Raw genomic sequence first — 15,542 nt, 5'->3', positions numbered from 1 at the left:
TCCCTTTGTCTGGATCATGCTGAAATTCATCTCAGTCTCATATGCCAACAACCCCATTGGTCCAGAGTTGAGCTCCCCCTCTCCTCTGGGAACTCCTTAGACCCTTCTCCAGAAATGTCTCTTCTCTTGTGACATTACTATCTTTGCTGATTTCACTCTCCTGCAAAACTGTCTCCCAAGCACACCTACTTCATAAAAGGGAGGTGTGATTTTCTGTTGATGCTTCCCTGTGAATATTCATTTATGTTCCGATGAAGGATTCCATAAAAATTTACCTAAAGAGTACCTAAACCTCATCTTAGTAGTCCACAACACAATACCCTGTGCCCCTGAAAGGGACTACTTTTCATTAATCTGAGGTTTTAATTTGTGAAGAACATTTCTCTACCTTAAAGTCTTTATCCTATGCAAAGAATTACCTAAAGAAAAGACATCATTTAAGCAGTAAGATTTTTAATGTGACAATCATTGCAAAACTCTTTTTCCCAATCCATGTCACACAAATAAGAGTGTCTGTATAATATGTTGTCAGGGAATAGGTGTTTGATTTCCAAAGAAAAATCCTTGTCCAAATTCACTATTAAAGAGCTACATTTATTTCTCAATTTTAAAAAGCAGTCATTATAGTTATACTTATTAGTTGGGTTCATTTTCTTCTGTTTTCTCATAATTTTTGGTCTATTGTAATTGTACATAATGGTGAGATTTATTGTTACATATTCACACATGCACATTATACAATGATATAATTTGGCCAATATAATTTTCTACTATTTCCCACTTCCCTCCCATCCTCTCTCCCCCTATAAGCTTTGCTCCACCATGCTAACATCTCTTTGATTTTTTAAGAGCATTATATTCATGTCTAGTAGTTGTGTTTGTCTCAGCATAGACATATGCCCATGGAATTTGATTTACTCTTTTTCAGGCCTCATCTTTCCCCTTAGCCCTCCCATGCTCCCTCCCTCAACTCCCCTCCCTCTACTCTACTGATCTTCCTTTGGCTCACTTATTGATTATGATTTATTGGTGCTTTCTCCATATACATAACATGGAAGTTTCCATGGTACATTTATCTATGCACACACTGTGATTTTGTTAGATTCTTTCCACCTTTCCTCCCTTTTCCCATCCTTCCTCCTTCCCTCTTGACCTCCTTCTTCTACCACTGACCTTGCCTATATTTTATGTTATCTAATGATCATTCTTTTCTCCCCCCTTATTTTGCTATTGCTTACCAACTTAGAGAAAACACTTGAGTCTTGCTTTTCTCACTCTGGACTATTCCCTTAGCATGATGTTATCACTTTCCATTAGTTTTTACCAGCAAATGCCATAATTTCATTCTTCTATAAGACTAAGTAAAAGACCACTGGGATACTTGCCACATTTTATTAATCTATTCATCTGATGATGGGTATCTTGACTGGATCCATAATCTATTTTATCACCACTTAAATTTTTTTCTTGCTTTGCTAGCAAAGGTGAAACAGGGTTTGTTTGTCCCTGAGCCATCAGGGTTGAACAGAAGACTTTTAAAGAGATGATTCAAAATCTACATTCCAGATGTTCTTTGAGGTCTGAGGTCGGAATTCACTTGTTAAGTTGGGATATATCCATTTCTTACATGTTTGGCACCACCCAGAAGTCTGCATTACTACATTGCTGTCGGGGGTGGATGTGCTCAAGGACCCAGAACTCAGCCAAGGATGGGCATGAAGGTAAAATCCTGCTTCCTTTGAGGTTAGGGAAAGCGAGAAGGAGAAGAGAAAAAATAAATCTGTTTTCAAATCATCCTTGGGATTAGGGCAGCAAGGGCTATATTCAAACAGGAAGTGGATCACTGTTACATTTCCTCAGTGTCAATTTCCACCTTCCATTTCTATGGGAAAAATGTGCAGGAGTCATCTCCAAGATGCTTCTTGTGCACAGAGGGCAAAGGCTGGTGTAAGTTACCCAAAGTCCTTGTTGCCCGTCAGATGGGGCTGGAGCACTTAAGGATATTTAGCATCAGGGCAGCTCGGAGGGCCATGCTGGAAGGGGGTGGGTGACTGAATGAGCCATGCTAAAGCAGGGAGCATGTGGCAGCAGACCTCAGCTGAGCAGGCCTGGTTTCCTTTCTCTGGTCAGCAAGTGTAGCTGGAATCATAGAGCATGTACTGGCAGCAACTCCAAGTGGACTGGTTGCTCTTGGGGGTGAGAAGTTTCTCTGAGTATTTAATGTAGGCAAGAATTTATCTCAGAGGAGGGAACAGGCAATCTGTCATATGCAAAAACTTTGCCTTGATCCTTTTCCTACCAGGATGTATTCAGGGGGTCTGAGCACAGAATATTGTGGAGCCTGGCCTGTCTCCTTATCATTATCACAACGCCATCAACTTTAATTGGGTTCCTCACTGTCAGTTGTACCCAGAGGTGACTTATGTGTCCTGTTGGTACACTAGGAATATTGATATTCAATGGAGGGGGCCCTTTGCATCCTTTTCTTTAGGCTTTGCAGAGGCTGCCAAAAAACCTGAAGATGACTTTAGTTCCTTCCCTCCCAGGCATTATACACCAAAGTGCACCACCTACTAGCGGTGATGGTGTGTGTGAGGTTGCCCCTCCACCCACTGAAGCTTTTTGTTTTCTTACATCCAGGGCTCTCTGTCTCATGAAGGTCACATTCACTATACAGAGATTCACTCTCCACAAAACCCAGCAGGGTCAGGAGTTTGAGAGGGCTGTTTTCAAGCATGCAGGAGCACCTGGTGAGCTCCAAGGTGGTTCTGGGTGGGGCCAAACAACATAATCTGTGCTGAATGATCATCAGCCTCCCCTGCTGTCATCTCTCCTGTGACATGTGGCTGTTCTTCCACAGTGAATGCAGCAGGCACCCCCACTTCTCTGCTCTGTGATCCCCAGGAATCCCACATGGAAGAGCACAGTGGGCAAAACTCTCTTTTTGCAGTGACCAGGAAGAGAAATGAATGGTGGGATTATTGGTGATACAGCATGCAAGTATTCTCCTACAAGATGCCCCATGCCCATGGTCAAACAGACCAATGCAAGTAAGGTCACCTAGCAAAGGAGTAGGAATTACATAGGATAATATTCTCCGATGCTTACCGTAAAGCAATAATAAATAGGGCGTGCACATAACTAGAGCAGGGTGATGTGCATGAAATGAGACAAATGGCCTCCACCTCATTGCTCAGCACCTGAGCCTGGAAGCCCTGCACCTCAGTTCATGGTGCTCTGACTTCTGTCACGCTCCTCATCATCCCTACCACCAGCATCATTGTGCTGTCATACAGCTTAGGAAATACCTGTGAAGGACCCATTTTGTGCTGTTCTAGGTGAAATTGTTATAGGAAATAGAACCAGTTTCTGTGGAGAACACTTGTTAAATAACATATATTATACCCCAGCAAAACTGAAAACAAAAATTTCACAAACACCGTACATTAAAATTGACACACTGAAACCCTCCCACCTGCACATTCAAACTGTGATATTTGCACTTGTGATACAGAAAAAATACCTTCAATCTTTCTTGCTGTATCTCAATGCTCCCTGAGCACTTAGAGGATTAGGCTGCTTCTCTGCTTGGTCATGAAAATGAAGTGCACATCCAAAGACCCACCCATACCTGGTGCCCAACAAAGGCTCAGACTCAGTGGTCAGCATTTCTATGAATATGCCATCAGCTGGGAGCTTACTGATGCAGAAACAAAGCAGGAAAGTCAGCCACACAGTTCACTGGATGAGAACCATCCACTGAAGGACTGCAGGCACAGTTTGACTGTGGACTAATATATGACCTTTGAAGCTCAATACACAGAGCTCATAATTAGACTAATTGGTCCATGCAATGCTCTTCTCTAAGGACTTCTCAACATTAGTAGGAAGATGAAGAAATGACAATGAAGGTCCACTCAAGATTTGGACCCTTCTTGTAATTGGGAGGAATCTTGTGGATTCAATTTTTTTCTCTCACTTCTAGTTTTTCAAAGATACATCAGCTTTTAAGGTCCAGTCTTATTTGGATAACATGTAAACTAAATATCACTTTGTGAACCAATAGAAGTGAATGCTTCAGTGGCACTTATTTGGTCATGAACATGTTTTCAGTTCAGCATCCAGTCCTTAAGAAATAGTGGGTCTACTGATCCAGGTGATTTTCAAAGGACTCTGCAACACTGGAATCATGTGAAACTCTAAAGTGTGCCTCAGACCAAGCTCTAAGGTCTTCGTCACTTCCCTCTGTTCCCACCTTCTTCTCCTAGGCTCTTGGACTTCTCTGCCATTGTTTCTGAGTAACTGATGGTAGTAGGTACTGTTAAGAGTTATTATGTTGCTCATGTGTCCATGACACAGGAACAAATAAGAGCTGCTCTGTCCTGTCTCTGGCTCTGTGGGACATTCCTGAGTAGGATGAAGATACAGAAAGGAGAGCATCAGGGTATTAAAACCCCACTGAGCATGGCCAGGACCTGTGCACAGAGCAGGGGGTCTATTCCATGCTTACCATCCTTTTGATTTTTATCCCTCTGTGCCAAAATTGGTATGAGCCCTGGGGATTTATAAATGAAAGGGAGATGGTCATTTTAACCAAATATGTGGTATTACATACACAAGAGGAGTATGAAAATGTAGCACTACAAATATAGGAAAAGAGTAACTTCAGGACACAAAATATTCCTGTCGAATAGTAGGAAGATTAGCTTTTCCATATCATAATAACTATCTCTCTTGCTTTTACCCAAGTTTTATGCCTTCCTTATAGATCATTCACACAGGGAGCACATGTTTTCTGTTTAATCTGGTTTCAACAGCATCATATCAACTAAAAATCATCTTGGATGACATTGCTGAACATTAGAGACACTAACAACCTACCCTTTGTTCAGGAAGGAATGAGTCCAGCCAAGAGCAGCCAAATGTAAAGCGTGAGTCTCTGCATGTGATGCACTCACCTTTTCACTGTTGTCCAACAGTCAGCATGCTTTCAGCAGAGTCCAGAGGTCTTAGCTGCAGGCACAGCTCTGGGACATTCTTTACCCTTCCCAGATTCCTATGTAGTAATTAAACCCAGTCCTATGGCAGCTCCTCTCTGCATGGAGAGGGCTGATTACCAGAATATAGGAGGATGTGGCAGCTTGAAGGATGTCCTGGCATGGAGAAACAGCGAGGTCTGTGCTGGACACTTGTGTCCACTGGATATTAGATCCTTTCTCATCTCAGCCATTCTTCCACAAGTGGTGCAGCTGGTGCCACTGACAGGTCTGTCCTTAGATCCATCGGAAATTCCAAAGGGAAGTGCACAGAAAACAGGGTCTCATCCTTCAGTGACAGGAAAAGAAGCACATGGCTTCTTGTGAAGGGGGCAACCTGCCAGCCCTTCCTGCCAAGATGCCATGTGCCTCCAGCCCACAGTGTATTCAGACATAGACTCAGTTATTCAACCTAATCACCTAATACAGGCACATAAACACCTGTGCCACTCTCCATTCTATCCATTAAAATTGTCTGACATTTGTACCTGGAGAAAACTGTGCACATGAATTTGAACTACCTACACAAAATGCAGAACTCAGCACCTGGCACTCAGGAGTCTCTCCTAGATGATCATATATTTGAATGTTATCCTCATCCAGGTCCACCTCCTCCTCAACACTATCATTGGTTAGCCCACATTTAAAGGGACACCTTTTCTCCTCTTGTGGATGACAGTGCATGGCAGGAAGTGTCAGTGTGGGAAAAAGACAAGACGTCCCATGAGCTCTTTGTTGTGCTCACCACAACCATGAGTATGAACTCACAGTGTCTCACTGATCATCTGTACCTTGTTCTCCCCTCTGGGCAGACAATCTGCATGCTCCTGCTGATGGAGAAGAAATAATGCTCTGGAATGTCCTTCCTAACCCTTCCCCTCCCACAGCAGTTACTGATTCACCCTGGCGCTCTGCTGACTTAGGACTAAGGAGGGCAGAACCAAAGCCCATAAGTCCTGTGGTGCCCAGTGACCCCTACATCAGCCTCAGGGTGTCAACACAGGCTAAGATAGGAGCTTTCTGAGGCAGACACCCCAGCAGGAAGAGACAGGAATGGAGCCCACTGCACTGGAGTCCTCAAGCCCAAGGACTAGAGGCACAGGCTGATTGTTGACTATCCTGTGACTTTGGAGGCTCAGTGCCTGGGGTTTCTAACTCACCAAGTAGTTGAAGCACATCAGAAACTCTAAGAGCTTCCTAATATTAATGATGAAAGCATATTAATGATGGAAGCAGAGCAGGAGAAATTGAACATCAACGAGTGTTTATCAGTTCTTCTCTACTAATGAAGAGGGTCTTCTGAACTGTGAGTTTTTCATTTCTTTTGTAGAAAAAAATTTCATTTTGTACTAATATTATTATGGCAAATTTAATTTATATAAAGTCAAATCCATTCACAAGTATGGAGCTCAACAGAATTAATCACATAAACATTCTTAAGAGACATTCACCATCATCATCTCAAATATTTTTATCATTCCAAGTGATACTTTGTATCCAAAGTGAAAACTTCCCTAATGTACCTTTATAAAACTGGCTACAGTCATTCCACTAAAAGCATGTGAGAAATGAAAGTCATTAATATTTACACAGGGGGGAATTAACCAGATAGGATGTTAAATTCTGCTGAATTTCTGAACAAATATTGCAACTTGATGTGACATATGACAACATTAGATACTTCTTCTGTGCATGGTCCATAGAGCATTTTAATGTTCATGTTCCTAGGCTGTAGATGAAGGGGCTCAGAATGGAAGTGACAATTGTGTACATCACTGAGGCCACTGTCCCCTTCCTACGGCAATGTGATGCAGCTGAATCAAGGTAAAATCCAATGCCAGTTCCAAAAAATAAGCAAACAACTCCCAGGAGAGACCCACAGGTGAAGAAGGATTTGTATTTCCCACCTGTTGATGGGATTCTCAGAATGGAGGAAATAATTTTGGAGTAAGAGAAAAAGATTCGTAAAATGGGGAAGGTGTCATATATGACACCAAGAAAATACTTGATAAAGTTCTTAGAGTAGATGATAGAACAGGAAGTATTCAGAAGTTCATAAGAGTCAAAAAGAAACTAGAAATTTCCACATTCTTGAAGTTCGTAATTTTAAGATCATCAAATTGTGCAACTGGAAGTCCAAAAGACTCAGCAAAAATGACACCAAAATTGAGAAGTCACAGAGGTGAGAGTTCATAATGTCTGGATAATGTAGGGAATGATAGATGGCCACAAATTGGTCATAGGCCATCACAGTCAGAAGCATATAATCCATACATCCAAAAAAGGGAAAAAGAGACATCTGTGTCAGGCAGCCCACAGAGAATATGACTCTGCTGTGAGTTTGAATGTCCACAATCATGTTTGGGACTGTGGTGGAGATGAAACCAGTGTCAGCCAAGGACAGGTTGGCGAGGAAGAAGTACATGGGAGTGTGGAGGTGGGAGTCAGAGCTGACAGCCAGGATGATGAGCAGGTTCCCAAGCACTGTGATCAGGTACATGGACAGGAACAGCCTGAAGAGGATGGACTGCAGGTCCGGGTCTTCTGAGGGACTCATGGGAAGGTATTGAGAAACATGAGTTAGATTTTGTTCTTCTGTGTTCCTCAGACACCTTTTGAAAAGGCGAAAAGTTTGAGAAAAAGAAACACATCTGCAGACACCCTCACTGTGTTCACATTCTATTGGAAGTATTCTCTGGGAAGCTGCACATGCTGGAGATCCACACGCCCTCAACACAATTCTCAGTAGTGAAACACCAAGTCTTGCACACTCCTTTACTGTTGTGCTCTCCTTTCACCCTCTTCCCCACCTATTTGTAGACATTGAACTGAGCAATGGTTGATGCTCTGGTCCAGAGGAGAGAAGCTCATGATCACAATAAAATGTACCCTACTGTATGAAGGAAAAGAGGGAATAAATAATGGGCTTCCTATTTTGAAAAAAACAATTTTCATAAAAATTAATTAAGAACCAGTGCAAATTACCTTTAAAAAAAACTCTAAGGTACTGCAATAAATTTCTTTGACTTATTCCATCTAAGACACCATCTGGATTCCAATCTCTGACAAGTAAATTGAGGGTAATGGTTCACAATCAGAAAGCCTAAGTTGGGCATGCATAACTACAGCAGGGTGATGAACATGATATGAAACAAATGACATAAGACCACATTGCTCAGCACCTGAACCTGGGAAGCCCTGCACCTCAGTTCATAATGATGTGGCTTCTGTCATCTTCCTTATCGCCACCACCATAGTCCCTTCATAGAGCTTAGGAAACTCCTATGAAGTAGCAGCCTATTTTTTTGCAATTATGAGTGAGAGTTTACTGGAAATAGAACCAGTAGGGAGGTTGATACTGACATATAAGAAAAACATAAACTTCACAAACATCACGCTTGAAACTTGACATCCTGAAACACTCTCATCTGGGTACTCAAAATGTGATATCTGTCCTTGTGATACAGAAACAATACTTTCAGACTTTCTTCCCAGGTACCAAAGGACTTCTCAACATTAATGGAGGAAGATGAAAAAAAGACTATGAACGTCCACTTAGCTGTAATTGGGAGGGAGATTGTGGGCTCAACTTACTTCTTTCACTTTTTCTTCTTTTTTTTATTTTAAAGATTCATCAGCTTTTAAGGATTACTCTTAATAGGTTACAATATAAATAGCACAACTTACTATTTGAACTGTAATATGTATATGCTTCAGTGATATATATTTGCTCAGTAAGTTTTTAAATTAAGCATTCATTCATTAAAGAAATAGAAGGTCTACCAGAACAACTGTCAAAGGACAATGCAGCATTGGAATCATATGAAACTCTAAAGTGTGTCTCAGACCAAGATCTAAGGGACTCCTGTCAATTCCCTCTATTCCTATTCTGCTTGTCCTGGGCTCATGGACATCTCTGCCATTGTCCTTGTGTAACTGAAGGTTGTAGATGCTGTTAAGGAAAAGTATGGGAATTTTGTGTCCAAGACACAGATACAGCCAAGGGCTGCCATCTTGTCTCTGACTCTGTGGGACATTCCTGAGTAGGATGAAGGTACAGAGAGGAGAGCACAAGGGTGTTAAAATCCCATGGAGCTTGGCCAGGACCTGTGAACAGAGCAGGGGTTCAATACAAATTTTTTTTTTTTTTTTTTTGCGGTGCTGGGGATTGAACCCAGGGGCTTGTGCTTGCGAGGCAAGCAGTCTACCAACTGAGCTATCTCCCCAGCCCCATCTTTTATTTTTTTATATCCTCCATACCTAACATGGTTCAAGTTCTGGGGAATCAGAAATGAAAGAGAGATGGTTATTCCACCCAAATACACAGCATATACTTAAATAAGGAAATATGAAAATGTAAAATTACAGAAATGTGAAAATATTAACTTCAGCTCAAAAATATTTCAGTTGAAGAGTAGGAAGGTTAGTCTTCCCAGATTAATGATGATTCTCTAACTTCTGTCCATATTTCATACCTTCATCACATATTAATCACATAGGGAGCAAAAGTTTCCTATTTAATCTGTATTCAAGGTCATTACATCAACTAGAAACCAACTTGGATGATATTGCTGTTGGATGATATTTTCTGCCTTAATTGCAGAATGAAAGAGCCCAGCTAACAACACCCAAAATTAAATTGGGTATCTCTGGGTTGAATGTACTAACCTCATTCACTGCTTTCCAACCATCAGAATATTTTGAGTTAAACCCTGAGGTCTTGGCTGGAGGCACATCTCGAGTACATCCTAACCCTTTCCAGATTCCTGAGTAATAATAAAACCCAGATCTGCTTTTTCTCCTCTTCAGATGGAGAGGGCTGATTATAGAATCTAGCTGCAAGGGTATCCTGCAGTGGGGGACACAGGAAGGCCTGTGCTGGATTATTAGTGCCAGTTTGATCTTGATCTTTGTCTCAACTCGACCATTCTTCCTGAATGGGTGCAAGTGATACCACCGTCTGTTCTGTCGCATGAAGTACCAGATCCCAAAGGGAAGTGCACAGGAAAAGTGTCCCATCCTGAAGACACAGTGAGTGCAATGCAGGGTTGCTTCTGCAGGGGACAAACTGCCAGCACTGGCCTGACAAGAGGCCATGCACCTCAAATCCACAGTGCATATCACATATGGCTTCAGCTATTTTACCTAAACACCTAGCACAAGTAATTAAAAATGCTGATACACCCTATTCTGTACAATTAAATAACATGCCACTTATACTTTGGTGAAGATTTTGCAGATGAACTAAATAGTCTACAAATAGCACACAGTTAGCACCTGGCACTCAGGGATCTCTCACTGAAGGATCATGTGTTTGGAGGCTATCCTCATCCTGGTCCACCACCTCATCCTCACCTTCATAAACATCTCTCAGTGCAGAGGATGGTGGAAGGAACACATTCCCTCCATTTGTGGATGACAGTGTGTGGCAAGAAGGATCAACGTGTGAGGAAAGAAAAACTTTAGTGAGATTGCGGCTATGCTCACCACCACCGGGTATGTCATCTACATGCCACGACTCAGTCCTCAGGACTGAAACTGTGCAGGGCTCTCCCCTCTGGGCAGCCAGACTGCATGTTGGTCCTTCCTCCATCCTTCACCTCCATAGCTTTTACCTGTTTACACTGCCACAGGTGAGTCATGACAAAGGAAAATGGGTTCCACATGGGTGTTACTCAATCACCTCACATCACAACTCATCTTTAGAGTTGACATGGTTTCTGCTAAGGTCAGAGCCTCCTAATAGACACACACAGGGTGAGAAGACACAAAGGTGTGGGGCCCACCTGATTTGAGTCATCCAGCTGAAAGACTGGACACACAGGCTGCTCCTTGACTATGTTGTGTCCTTGGAAGTTCAAAGCATAGATCTATTAACTGGCAAGGGGATGAACCTATGACAGACTCTAAGATGTCCTAATAGAAATCATAGAAAAAAAATGGAATGGTTTCAGTTTTTGTCCATTAAGAATGATGTTGGCCATGGGCTTAGCATAAATAGCCTTTACAATGTTCAGGTATGTTCCTACTCTTCGTATTTTTTCTAGTGTTTTGAGCATGAAGGGGTGTTGTATTTTGTCAAATGCTTTTTGCGTCAATTGAAATAACCATATGATTCTTATCCTTAAGACTACTGACATGATGGTTTACGTTTATTGATTTATGGAAGTTAAACCATCCTTGCATTCCAGGGATGAACTGGAGAAATACTGAAACCATTCCCTTTAAAAATGGGAACAAGACAGGGGTGTCCTCTTTCACCACTTCTATTCAACATTTTCCTAGAAATTCTAGCCAGAGCAATTAGGCAGATCAAAGTATTTAATAGGAACATAGGAACAATAGGAAAAGAGGAACTTAAGCTGTCACTATTTGCAGATGACATGATTCTATATTTAGAGGATCCAAAAACCTCCTCCAGAATACTTCTAGACCTCATCAATGAATTCAACAAAATGGCAGGCTATAAAATCAACATGCATAAATCTAAAGCATTTTTATACGCAAGCGACAAAACAGCTGAAAGGGAAATGAGGAAAACAACTCCATTTACAATAGCCCCAAGGAAAATAAAATACTTGGGAATCAATCTAACCAAAGAGGTAAAATATCTGTACAAGGAAAACTACAAAACATTGAAGAAAGAAATTGAGGAGGACCTTAGAAGATGGAAAGATCTCCCATGTTATTGGTTAGGCAGAATTAATATTGTCAAAATGGTCATACTACCAATAATGCTATACAGATTCAATGCAATTCCAATTAAATACCAATGACATACCTTACAGAAATAGAGCAAGCAATCATGAAATTCATCTGGAAGAATGAGAAACCTAGAATAGCTAAAGCAATCCTTAGCAGGAAGAATGAAACAGGGGGTATCGCAATACCAGAACTTCAACTATACTACAAAGCAATAGTCACAAAAACAGCATGGTATTGGCACCAAAATAGACAGGTAGATCAATGGTACAGAATAGAGGACACAGACACAAACCCAAATAAATACATTTTTCTCATACTACACAAAAGTGCCAGAAATATGCAATGGAGAAAAGATAGCCTCTTCAACAAATGGTGCTGGGAAAACTGGAAATCCACATGCAACAGAATGAAACTAAACCCCTATCTCTCACCCTGCTCAAAAATCAACTCACAATGGATCAAGGACCTTGAAATGAGACCAGAGACCCTGCATCTTATAGAAGAAAAAGTAGGTCCAAATCTTCAACTTGTTGGCTTAGGATTAGACTTCCTTATCAGGACTCCCATAGCACAAGAAATAAAAGCAAGAATAAATAACTGGGATAGATTCCAACTGAATAGCTTTCTCTCAGCAAAGGAAACTATCAGCAATGCGAAGAGAGAGCCTACTGGGTGGGAGAATATCTTTGTCACTCATACTTCAGATAGAGCACTAATTTCCAGAATATATAAAGAACTCAAAAAACTCTACACGAAGAATACAAATAACCCAATCAACAAATGGGCTAAGGATATGAACAGATGTTTCACAGAAGAAGATCTGCAAGCAATCAACAAACATGTGAAAAAATGTTCACCATCTTTAGTTATAAGAGAAATGCAAATCAAAACCACCCTAAGATTCCATCTCACCCCAATTAGAATGGCAATTATCAAGAATACAAGCAACAATAGGTGTTGGAGAGGATGTGGGGAAAAAGGTACACTCATACATTGCTGTTGGGGCTGCAAATCAGTGCAACCCCTCTGGAAAGCAGTGTGGAGATTCCTTAGAAAACTTGGAATGGACCCACCATTTGACCCCGCTATCCCACTCTTCAGCCTATACCCAAAGGACTTAAAATCAGCATACTACAGAGAAACAGCCACATCAATATTCATAGCTACTCAATTCACAATAGCCAGACTGTGGAACCAACCTAGATGTCCTCAATTGATGAATGGATAAAGAAACTGTGGTATATATATACAATGGAATATTACTCAGCTATAAAGAGTAATAAAATTATTGCATTTGCAGGCAAATGGATGAAATTGGAGAATATCATGCTAAGTGAGATAAGCCAATCTCAAAAATCCAAAATACGAATGATCTCACTGATAAGCGGATGATGACACATAATGGGGTGTGGGAGGGGGGCAAGAATGGAGGAAGGAGGAACTGTATAGAGGGAAAACAGAGGTGGGAGGGATTGGGGGAAGGAAAAAATAATGGAATGAATCAAACATCATTACCCTATGTAAATGTATGATTACACAAAAAAAGAAAAGAAAAATGAATATGAACTAATGTTTTCCAGCAAATTTTAGTGAATAAAATAAATCAGTTTATAATATTGATTACTTCTATTGTTGCTAACAGTAGTAGCTTCTTCAGTCCACTTTCATTATGGTAAATTTAAATTACTAAGAAACTTGTCATTATTGCTATTATCAATTACATAGCTTAGTGGCATTAAATATAGACATAGTTGTAAAACAATCACTGTCATCCATCTCCAACTTTCTTCATATTACCAAAATGAATCTTTGTACCTGGTGTGAAAATATCCCACACTTCCCTTACCAAAATGGATTCCCACAGTCTATTATAAAACTGGATGAGAAATTAGCATAATAGGCATGTAGACAGGACCAGGTATCAATGTTGCTACATTTTCCAACATACATGGCAAGGAGACCCCACTGGGGCTGGGATTAGATGGCCCTGCTGTGCAGCCACCTCAGGGCACCTTAATGTCCCTGTTCCACAGGCTGTAGATGAAGGAGTTCAGCATGGGGGTGACCACAGTGTACATCACTGAAGCCACTGCACCCTTTCTGGGAGAATGTGACACAGTTGACCCAAGGTACACCCCAAAACCTGTCCCTAAAAATAAGCAAACTACTGCCAGATGAGACCCACATGTGGAGAAGGCTTTGTACTTCCCACCTGAGAATGGGATTCTCAGAATGAAGGAAATGATTTTATAGTAAAAGAAAAGGATTCCTGAGAAGGGGAAAGGCCATAGAAGGCTCCCAGAAAATACCTGATAATTTTATTAGAGTAGGTGTCAGAACAGGATAGATTCAGAAGTTGAGAAGGGTCACAGAAGAAACTGGAAATATCCATATCTTTGAAGCTTTTGTAAGATCATCAATTTGTGCAGCTGCGTGTATATAAGACTCAGAAAAAGAGACACCAAAACCAAGTAGCCACAGAGTGGAGGGCTCATAATGACTGGATAATGCAGCGGGTGACAGATGGCCACAAACCGATCATAGGCCATTACAGTCAGCAGCTTGTCATCCATACAGACAAAAATGGTAAACAGTGACATTTGTGTCAGGCAATCCACATAGGAGATGACTTCTTTGTGAGTTTGAATGTTCATCAAAATCTGAGGGACCGTGGTGGAGATGAAACCAATGTCAGCCAAGGACAGTTTGGAGAGGAAGGAGTACATGGGGGTGTGGAGGTGGGAGTCAGAGCTGAGGGCCAGGATGATGAGCAGGTTCCCAAGAACTGTGACCAGGTACATGGACAGGAACAGTCCAACAAGAATGGACTGCAGGTCGAGATCCTCTGAGAGGCCCATGGGATGGAATTCAGACACATGAGTTCAAATTTGTGCTTGTATGTTGCTGGGACACTTTTGATAAAACAAAGAGAGTGTGAAAAAAGAAATACATAAAACAGGCACCCCTCATCATGTAAACATTCGAATTCAAGTACATGCAAGGAAGGTGCTCACGCTTTAGGTCCACACACCTTCAACAATAAGGCTCAGTAGTCAAACACCCAGTCTCCACACATTCTCTCAGTATTACTTTCTCTCTCATTCACCCCTCTTTACATACTCAGTTTAGAGACAGTGAGCTGACAATGTTAGAAATCCACGAGCAGAGGAGAGAAGCGGCTCTTGATCACAATGAAATATAGTTCACAGTTTAAGAAAAAAATAGGGAATATGCAATGCCTTCCTACAAGGGAAATTAAGAAGCAGTTTGATCACATCAGTCATGCACAGTCATATATGTGCATGAGGTAATAATGTCTATTTCACTCTACTTTCCTTCCTAAGTGAATTCTACTGTCATGTATAACTAACTTGAACAAATGAAAACTTTCTTTAAAAAACACAGTTTGTTATACCTCACTGATTCAAAGGCTTTTGGACCAAGTCCTTTGGCAAGATATCTCAGACTAAGGACAGCATTTCCAGACAACTAAATTGAGGATAATGGGTCATAATCTGAAAGCAGTATGTGCCCATTTTCTTCAAGGGATTTTGTCATTCTTTGATCTCCTCATTTGCCTCCTTTGTGGATTTAAGGTTTTTATTTAAATATTTTTAGAATACAAAGTAAGTATCCTTTTCTTTGTTGAACTCAAAATTTTTATAATTATTATTGAGTCAGTACAGTGTCTATAGTAGCATTGACCCAAGTGTGGCATTAGTGTGCACTGTACCTGTCTATGATTTTAAAATCATGAAGAGTAAGAAGATTTTTTAGTCAAGATTTTCACTTCTGTGGACA

At 41.0% G+C, this 15,542-nt stretch overlaps 1 pseudogene; it reads right to left on the bottom strand.

Annotated features, from left to right (window-relative positions):
* Positions 1-13,744: 13,744 nt before the first annotated feature.
* LOC124968048 (olfactory receptor 7E24-like) lies at positions 13,745-14,476 on the bottom strand (annotated as a pseudogene).
* Between the last annotated feature and the right edge of the window lie 1,066 nt (positions 14,477-15,542).

The sequence above is a fragment of the Sciurus carolinensis genome, chromosome 17 (genome assembly GCF_902686445.1).
Source record: "Sciurus carolinensis chromosome 17, mSciCar1.2, whole genome shotgun sequence".
Lineage (NCBI taxonomy): Eukaryota > Metazoa > Chordata > Mammalia > Rodentia > Sciuridae > Sciurus > Sciurus carolinensis.
This window is presented reverse-complemented; position numbering and strand designations above follow the sequence as displayed.